At 33.7% G+C, this 9,730-nt stretch overlaps 1 protein-coding gene across 1 annotated transcript in view; it reads left to right on the forward strand.

Annotated features, from left to right (window-relative positions):
• Window positions 1-9,009, forward strand: part of PLSCR5 (phospholipid scramblase family member 5) — a 34,201-nt gene extending 25,192 nt beyond the window's left edge. Inside the window, exon 9 of the mRNA XM_032264010.1 lies at window positions 8,773-9,009. The gene's annotated coding sequence lies outside the window, so the exon portion shown is untranslated. The remainder of the gene's footprint in view (window positions 1-8,772) is intronic.
• The last annotated feature ends 721 nt before the right edge of the window (window positions 9,010-9,730 follow it).

The following is a 9,730-nucleotide window of genomic DNA, read 5'->3' on the forward strand; positions in this document are numbered from 1 at the left end:
TTAAAACACAATTTAATGAGGCAATTATATAGTTGTGAATGCATGATAGCTAAATACATGATTACTGGCCTGACCACAAGGTTGCTTTGAGAGATTACCATTCTTTCTTTTTATCCTTTTGAAGTTATTGCAATGGTAAGCATGAAAGATGAGAACTAAGGCTTGCAGCATCACAGATGAAAATTCAATGTTAGAGAACACTTTGAAGTTTTCCTGGTACTAAGGCTGGTTACTAATCAAAAGGACTGAGTCTTTAAAACATTTTTTGAAAAGTATTCTCTTTATACTTTGTTTACTAATTATCTTATTGTAGTGAGATATTGTTACTTTACATTGGAAAAGTTAAAAGTTGGGTAAATAATATACCTAAAGATGAAGAGGGAGATAGATGGTATCAATTCATTCTAGTGGTAAGAGGCACAGTTATATTCCATAAAGAAACTAATATTTACAAACCAAGGTATGCTGTAAATACCTATTCACGCCAGAGATTTAAATAAGCATATAAATAGACCTCTAAGTCCTACAGTGTTGTCTAGCATGAAATTTTGTCTATTTGCAATGAAATTGCAATCAATTAAGGGATCTAAGGCTCTGAAAAATAGACAACTCAAGGACTTAAAAACAAGCACAGGAAATCAAATAAATAAAACCTTAATCCACAAGGCAAATGCAGAAGTAAAAGAGTACAGTATATTCAATTAAATTAATATCTTCCACTTCAACATTTTTGGAGTTTTCCTGATTAGTATTCACTAGTTATCAACATGTTTCCAGAGCCTACACAAGAGGAAAATTTGTTATAAATGACAATAATTATTCTCTCCTTTTTCCAAATAGAGCAAGTTTCTTTTAAGCAACGTACGATGTAGCCATGTAAGATCTATTTTTGACTTACACAAATACTATACATTTTTATGCACATATAAGTGTGTTCCGAGAAAATCCAGGCAATTCCCCAGTTAGAAAAAAGAATGTATGCTGAACATCTGTTGCTAAATTAGTCAAGTTAGTCATTGAAATTAGGAGATGATCATCTCCTAGAAATATCATTATGGGTGGTAGTTAAGTTCCCAAAAGAACCCACAAATATCAATTTAGTTCTAGGCTCTGGGGTAAGGACTTTATGTTGTATAAGATAAAAATGAAGCTTCTCTCTCCCAAATTCTGGGTCAGTATTCTTCAGATTCTTTGTTCTTATCTATACCTTAACCTTTTCTGACGACCCCCTCCTTTGGCATGCAGAAACTGTACATTGCCTCAATCGACCGTAATATATCTTGTACTTGAGGCAGAGTAGTTTAAGTAATAACTACCAAAATATAACTGTATTTCAAAATCACATGCAACCTTTCTCCCAGTGATACCATTTATTTTTTCAGTGAAACTGGTATCAACTTCATGCTGGAAGCAATGCAATCATAGAAGGGAATGAAGGTCTTGGGTACAGTAGACATAAACAGGAGTCTAGCTTTGCTGTTTGCCAGTGCTGCAACCTTAAACTCTGGTCTTTGGAGATCTTCTCGAGATTCCTGTGTTACCTTGAAGAACTGTGGTGATGGTGAAGGAGAGCTCAGCATTCCTTCCCTTTCTTCTTAATCGATTGCAATTAAAGTATATGGGATTTATCATTTTCTAATAATCAGCTGAAGGAAATTATACTTTTAAAGCTGACGCTTATTAACTAATAAAATGGAGGACAAATAACATGCCAGGCACCATGCATTATATAAATTTCTGGTGGGGTAACAAAATGAAATAATAACAAAGGAAAATCAGTCAGTATGAGGAAGACTGCCTGGGAAACTGTCTTCCCTGCTTCCCACCCAGCACCCCTGGTTCATGTCCCAAATTTTCTTCCTAAAGAAAGTCCTGCTTTCCTGTCCTTTCTTGTCCTTTACTTTTGATTTCTATAATGTAATATTTTTATAACTGATGTCACAACAGCAACAGCTGAGATTTTCACCATTGGGCAAGAATGGGAAAAAGAAAATACCATTTGTAAGTACTGCATTTTACCATGATAAACTGCTTTGGAGGCTTTTTAAAAAAAATATATTAGATGAACCCTAAAACTATTGGAAAGAGCTATTCAACAATTAGACCTAAGGGAGACTCATTGCAGATTAAAATCCTTCTTAGAATATATCACTCATTTTAAAGTTGGCTGCATTTAAATTAAAACCTGATGTAGTGCTTAGCTCCTGAGTTGGCATAGAACAATAAACTGAGATCCATCTGTCTCTCCTTTCTTATTAAAGGTAAAATTGATCTTCTTATCTCATCTATGCTACTTTTCCCTTTTCCACCAAACGTAAGTCCATGAGACACTAGCAAGACCTTATGAGTTTTAGTGAAAAGCATGAAGCTCTAGAACAGGACTGATGCTTGCACAACACTGTTTCCTGGTTCACTACTGTTCCTTATCCCCAGGACCGTCCCAGATCACAGGCGCCAACTCTGTTTACTCTCAAATGTACTGGGAAAACTTGACCAGATTCATACACCTCTCATTCATTCATTCATTGAAATAAATATTTATTGGCTTCCTCCTACATCCCAAATATATAGACCCTTCTCTTACAGTGCTAACAATTTAGTTGACGAGATAGCTTCCAATCCAATAATGACAAGACCACACATTACATTTCAGATATAAGAAGTGTTTAAAGGAGACGGACAAGTTGCTAAGATATGGCAATTTGACTTGGTCATAGAAGGAGTAAATGATGCTGGATTCAATTATTATTCAAATCAGCCTCCCTGAAAATTTGAAGGCTAGGGTTTTTCAAAAATTGTTTGACAAGCAGGGGGCTAGAGGATGGGTACTGCTGATTGGTTGGGGATACAAACATAGGAGTGTGAAAAGTGTTTTTTCATGCACTGAGTCTACTTCTGGGTGGAAGCCACAGAGGAGTTACTGGTCTGGGCAGGACCATTTGGTTATTTAAAATGCAAAATCCTGAAAAGACATCTCAAAAAGCCAATCTTAGTTTCTACAATAGTAACGGTATTCACAGGAGTAATTGGGGAAGTTGCAAATCTTGTGACTTGCAGTATAATGGCTGGTAATCATTTAGTTACACCCACATCTTAGCAGAATTCAGGCCCCTCTCATCCTTCTAACCTGGTGGCCTTTCATGAGATTCATAGAGGCAGTTTTGCTCTGGGAAGGGCTATTCTCTTTTAAACTACAAATTAATTTTTTCCAAAGTTCTTTGTCTCACAGCCAGCCAAGGAAATCAAGAATGTGACCTGCCAAGGGTGAAGTTAAAGCAGCAGTTTAATAAGCAAAGGAAAGAGAGAAAGCTCTCTGCCATAGAGAAGTGTCCCCAAAAAGGGTTGTCATTTTACAGTTGAATACAGATGCTTTTATAAGAAACCAATGAGGGCTATGTATCTACTTTGTATAAGGTACAAATTTCTGGTAGCTCCACCCTGTCCTCATAGTGGGCCTTCAGGCCCTTACCTTGAGTTACTCCATATTGCTTTGTTCCCCTTACTGAACATGTGTCAGGGGGCAGAATTTTCCATTGCAGACATGTCTTGGCAAGTCTCCTGTGTGGCGTGCCTTATCTATTCAGCTGTGGCCCTGTCTTAGGCAAGCCCTCCTGTGCAAGTTCTTTTTATTTATGCCTATAAGCTGTTCTTTTGATTGAAATAAATCAACTGAGGACACACCCTAACTGACTGCCTGACCAGTTGCTTCCTACCTACTCTCTCAATGTAAGGGAGAAAGGATTTCTGGCCTATGCCATCTACTGACAGAGGAAATATTAAAAGAGGATCTGGTTTGGGGGAAAGAGCATGGGGTCAGCTTTAGTCATTGAAATTGCAATGCCTTTAAGTCTTTCAAAAAGAGATGTCAAAAAGGCTAGTGGGCATCTTTTCATCATGAGAAGTGAGTTTATGAGAACTATATAGATCCATTAAGATCTGAATTATTTCTGTTTTACTTCAAGGATGTCCCTTAAAATGTTTTAAATCATGCATGGAAAATTAATCATTCATTCATTTTTATTTATTTTATAACTGACCAATAAAAAACTAATATTTATCATGTATAACATAATGTATTGAAAAAATATCTATACATTGTAGAATGGTTAAATTGAGGCAATTAATATATGCATCGTCTCACTTTTTTGGTGGTGAGAACACTTAAATCTACTCTCTTAGCAATTTTCAGGAATACAGTAGATCTCTTGAACTTTTTCTTATTCATTCAATCATTTAGCTAATGTTTTTGAAACCACTGCTATGTACTAGTCTCCATATTAGGCACTGGACATATTATACTCAATTGTGTATTGTCCCTGCTCTAAATATTCTTCAATAAATATTTGTGGAATGCATACACTGCACTAGGCATCAATGTCAGCATTAAGTTATGGCAGTAAACAAAAGCAACAATGTGCCTGCTTTGGGGAGCTTACATAGAATAGAGTTGATAATAACCCAACAGATAACAACGTGATAAGGTTACCATAGGTAATCACAAATATTGACAAGGAGTCTACCACTCAATATCTAAAACAATAAGCTGAACTTACTATTTGTTCAGGCAAGGGAGAGCTGGTTTTGCAAGACAGAATTTATAAGAAAAGAAGGTAGATTATATAGGGCTTTGGGAAAGTGTGGAGTTTAAATGATGGAGTATTAACTGTAGCTAGGTAAATATGTCTACTATAATAATATTTGCTGACTTGCTGACCCTCAGGAATCTGTTCACTGGATTAAAGCTATTGCTGATTATATGATTTTCAGAAATTACGTGAAGGACATGTTTCCGGTTGTCTTTCAGAAGTGTGTGTACTTTTGTATTCAATCATTGATTGACTAAACAGGTTTAATACTAGTTTTGATTGTTACTCATTTGATTGCTAATGCAAAGAGTGAACAATCAACTCTTTCCTAGGAGGATGAGAATTTTATACCCTCAAACCCATAAAAAAAAGTAATTCAGGGTAACAAGATAGAAATAGAACTGCTGTTACATTTTAGCATAGACCAGAAAGAAGGAAGCAAGACTTAAGAATATTTAGGAAAAGAGAGTTCCAGGCAGATATAAAAGGAAATGCAAAGACTCTGAGTCAAGAGCAACCGGACAATTTGGAGAAGCACAGGAAGCCAGTGTGGAGTACAGTAAACAAGAGAGAAAGAGAAATGAGCTGCTGTAGGAAAATTAACCAGGGACTAAATCGCATAGAGTTTTGCAAGGCAAGGTTAGGAAGGGGAATTGACAGAAATTGAATATGGAAGGTAAAGGATTTTAAGAACTCTAGTATAAAGACTCAGTTCATTCCAATTTTTGTTTTAAGAAACTGAAGGTATGGCCATGACACTCCTAAAAACAGGTTCAATTCAGGTGCTACAATAAAAATAATGTACCACAAAGGCACAAAAAAGGAAGCATTCAATACCATTTAGGGTGGAAAGTTAATACCCCAGAGAGTAGGTAACAAACAACCCATGAGTTGACTATGTGTCTTCTATGCTAGGTGGGGTAAAAGCTAGGTGGGGTAAAAGCCAAGAAGTGGGAGAACATTCCAAGCCAAGAGCACAACACAAACAAAGGCACAGAAGACATACAAATATAGTAGGCACGACAAAGAATGAAGAGGCTGCATAAGATCAGAATGTGCTTAATGAGGTCAGACTCTCTTAGGCTAGGGGGTCACATCTTCCCACTCAGCTGTGCCCCAGGTGTCCTACAAGTAATGGTCCTAGATCATAATTTAACTAATATTTTCTTCTCCTGAATTTATGTACATTGTCTGTATTTGGCCAAAGCATCCTCTGGGGGCTTTGAAAATTGTTTAGAAACTAGGTTGAAACTCAGAAACAGTCTGAGTGAATCCACAGGTATTAAGGGGGAATCAAATGATATCTTTCCTATCCCATAATATCTTGAAGGAAGGAAGCTAAAGCTTGTTAGATAAATCCGACTTCTCTACAAAAAAGAAGTTTGGATAGATGATCTGAAGAAATAAGGTTATAGCCCAAACAGTATATATAACAGCACACTGAAATTCTGATTCATTTAAGCCTTAATGAGAGGTTTATGGACGTATTATTTTTAGATTTGTTATATTTTGTTTTCAAAATGAAAATGAACTGAAGAAATAACAACCGTTTAACACTTCATAATTTACTCTTATTCTTGTTTTGGCAGTTTTATGTTACAGTTTCTTTAATTGCTAAAATAAGGGGAAATGAAATTATTGTTCATCATATTTTGACTTTTTAAATTAAGCATTTATTCGTTTCTATACACTTTGATTTTTATCCTTTCTCCTTACATTGTGGTTTGCTTATCTTAAAAGGAAAAATTCTTTTTAATAAAATTTCTTTAAATAAATGTAAATGGATTTTTTCTATTTCTTATGCTGTGAAATTTTTGACATTAAAAATAGGTGGGAATTGTATACTTCATTATGGTTCATTCTAACAGTCCAGATGTTAAATTTAGGCATCACATATTTAAATAATTTGAATTGAATAATTTAAGGAATCTATATTTTTTTTTTAATTTTTAAATCTTGTTAAAGAAATGGAAAAAATAGTAGCTTTTGCTGACTGAGTCTCTTTTATGACTGTCAAATATTATTATCAACATTATGAAAATGCATTTCAAGACATTTTTTATTTAATTATAAATGTATTTTTAAGAACAATTACAATGAAACTATAAGAAGTTTCAAATATTAAAATTTGATATTTTGCCTGAAACAAAACTAAAACATAAGACTACTGTTTCACAAATATGTAAGGTTAGCATTAATAAGTGTTATGAGACATGGGCTAGACTTCTTACATACACTTCTCATCTAATGCCAATGATACACATTATAAGCCCAAAAGTGCAGATGAAAAAAAAATCAATTCTCAAACAGATTAAGTAGCTTGCTAGATTTTACAGAACTGCTAGCTTTCTGTCAGCCTTCTAGAATGAAGAATATGAGTGGGCAGGAAATGGCAGAAGGAAAGAACTTTTAAAAGAAAATAAGATGAGAATCCAGAAAACTAGGGGAGAGAAGCTTTTTTTCCTTTAAGACCTGAATTAATAGTATTCTCATCAATATTGTGTGCTATTTCTATTTAGAAAGGCAACATATAAACAACTTTAAATCTTTTATCCACTGACAGTATATCTGTGATGTTATTCTGTGGATAGCTTTGTGGTTATTATTCCATATAAGAGATCAAGTAGCCAATGTGTAAGCCTGAAAAAATACCATTGAGAAAAAGTTTACATTATATTGGAGTAATTCAATAAAAAAATTATTAAACATAAAATATTTAGAAAATATTTTCCAGTATCAATAAATCATAAAGGCTATTTTAGTCCACCATTTAATTGCCTGTTCAAAATAACAAAATAAAATGTCAGTATTCATTTTGGCACCTATATTATGTTCTTAAATATATTGAATGTTTTAAAATATATCATATTTTAATTGTGTTGAAAGCTAGCTGTAGAAAATACATAGAAAGACTAATACGAAAATTAAATAGGTCTTGTTTTTTAAAATCTAGTTACATCTGTCTTGATAATATACACGTTTAATAAGTCTTTCATGCTGCAGATGGCAGCAACACTTCACATTATGATGGCATTGCTTAGCTACACCAGCAGAAACTAGAAAATACAAATTTCTATTGAGTGTTTATTTTGTTCTTTCTGCAATCTGGAAAATAAATCACATCAATTTTGTATATGGAAGGGTGAAATTTGATGTTATGTTTTAATCAACTGAGAAACTCTATACTTGTTGATGTATTATGCACATGATGAATGTTTAGTAATTACTATTTTTAATGAGCAGACTGAATTGATAGACAATTTCTATAAATTTAGTGAATGCATATATTCCTATTTTTCTAAGGGAACTGAGTACCACTGGCTTACAAATAGTTAAATAAAAGCACCATAGAATCAAGCATCTAATTGAAAGTGGAGTATCAAATCTGATTTTCTATTTGTCATTTAAGAGCTAAATCATCAGTACACAAAATCTAAAATTATTTAAAGTTGTGCAGAAAATCCACTCATTTTTGGTCATTTGTATGTTGCATCTTGACCACCTTCAGAGGAAATTTATAGGCCAAGCCAAGATACATGCGTGGAGTCCATTTCCAGTTTGATGACTCAAGGTCAATGAGCAAGTGGAAGTAGGTCTAACAATGGATACAAATGTCCCAGCTTTTTAAATAGGCTTTTAAGATAACAAGGTGATAAGAACACAAAACCATAATAAATATTCCGTCTAGAGTTAGGATCAGGGGTCAGAAGCAGGGAAAAGCAACATAAATGTAGAAAAATCAACTTTATCCTATATTGACTTTTAACCCAGGCTAAATGTTTAAATAACATAGCTATTTTTAAAAATATCCATACCCAGACCTCATTCTGTACCAATTAAGTCAAAATCCCTAAAAGTATCTTTTAAGTCACTTAATTCTTTTTATATAAAAGAAAAATGACTAGTAATTCTAAGGTGCAGCCAATGTCACAAACAACTTCCTTTCTAATACTGACAAAATAGTATAACTTTTATTTTTAAGGCCAGATCCAACATTTGGCATTCAAAAGCTTTAGTAATCAGTCTTTGGCTTCCTTGTAAAGACTTTCTTTTAGCTTGAGCCTTTAAACTATAGTTCTGTAATGTCCCTCTGGAATCCAGTTATAGATCTCTAGCCTTTAATCTCTTTATAGAGCTCTAACCTTCAAACAATAATAACAATGATATCATTCATCTTATTTATTAGAATTCTTTAGAGTATTTCAAAGCACTTCCACACATATAAATGGCCTGCCTTGAACCTCACAAGAAAACAGAAGGTTTCAATTTTACATAACATCAGAGATGACCAGGTACAACATCAATATATTGAAGACTTAGAAAATGAGAAATATAAAAATTAAATTATTTTACTTTGTGCCTACAAGTCTTTTTACTATACAAAAGTATAGGTAAAAAGACTATACATAAATATATAAAATACTCAACATGGTAAATTGTTTAATAAATTATGTTTCACACATAGAATGGAGTTCTCTTTACTTAGAATGAGATTTTTAGATGATAAAATACCTAGCAAGATAGACAGATAGGATGGAAATTATAATATAGCTGGTAAAGAAAAAACACTTTACATGTGTGCACAACTATGATTCAATTCTTATAAAATCAAAAAATAATTACATATAATGTGTGTGTGAGATAGAGAAAAAAGAGAGAAGTGGAAAGGGTTAAATTTCAAAATTGCTATAACAGAAGCACTGGTATGCAAATCACCTAAAAGCCATATTGATTTTTTTAGGGTATACATTTAAAAGAATGGCAGCCAGGATATAGATCTAGTCTAAGGTATTTTAAATTCGTAGTTCACCTTTCAAAATTGTGAGATAAGCTTTTGGATCAACAGCAATATTGTAAAGATTTGAGAGAAGTATTAACCTCCTAGAGGTAACTCTGGGGAACCCGTATGATTGTGATCAAATTCAGAACAACATATATTTTTTGTGGAAAACAAGTTCTTCCCAAGGGCTGTTCCTAAATTTAACTTAGTCAGACAAGCTTAATGAATGAGGTTATTCTGGCCTACAAAACAAGTTGGGAAAAATAGACACGCAATCATAAATAGGAATATGCGTCTTCCTGATTCTTGGCAGCCAAGTCCCAGAAACACAATTACTGGCTCTCACAGCTTCTCAGTACAAATA

Source organism: Sapajus apella, unplaced genomic scaffold, assembly GCF_009761245.1.
Source record: "Sapajus apella isolate SASKATOON/1434 unplaced genomic scaffold, GSC_monkey_1.0 scaffold4, whole genome shotgun sequence".
Lineage (NCBI taxonomy): Eukaryota > Metazoa > Chordata > Mammalia > Primates > Cebidae > Sapajus > Sapajus apella.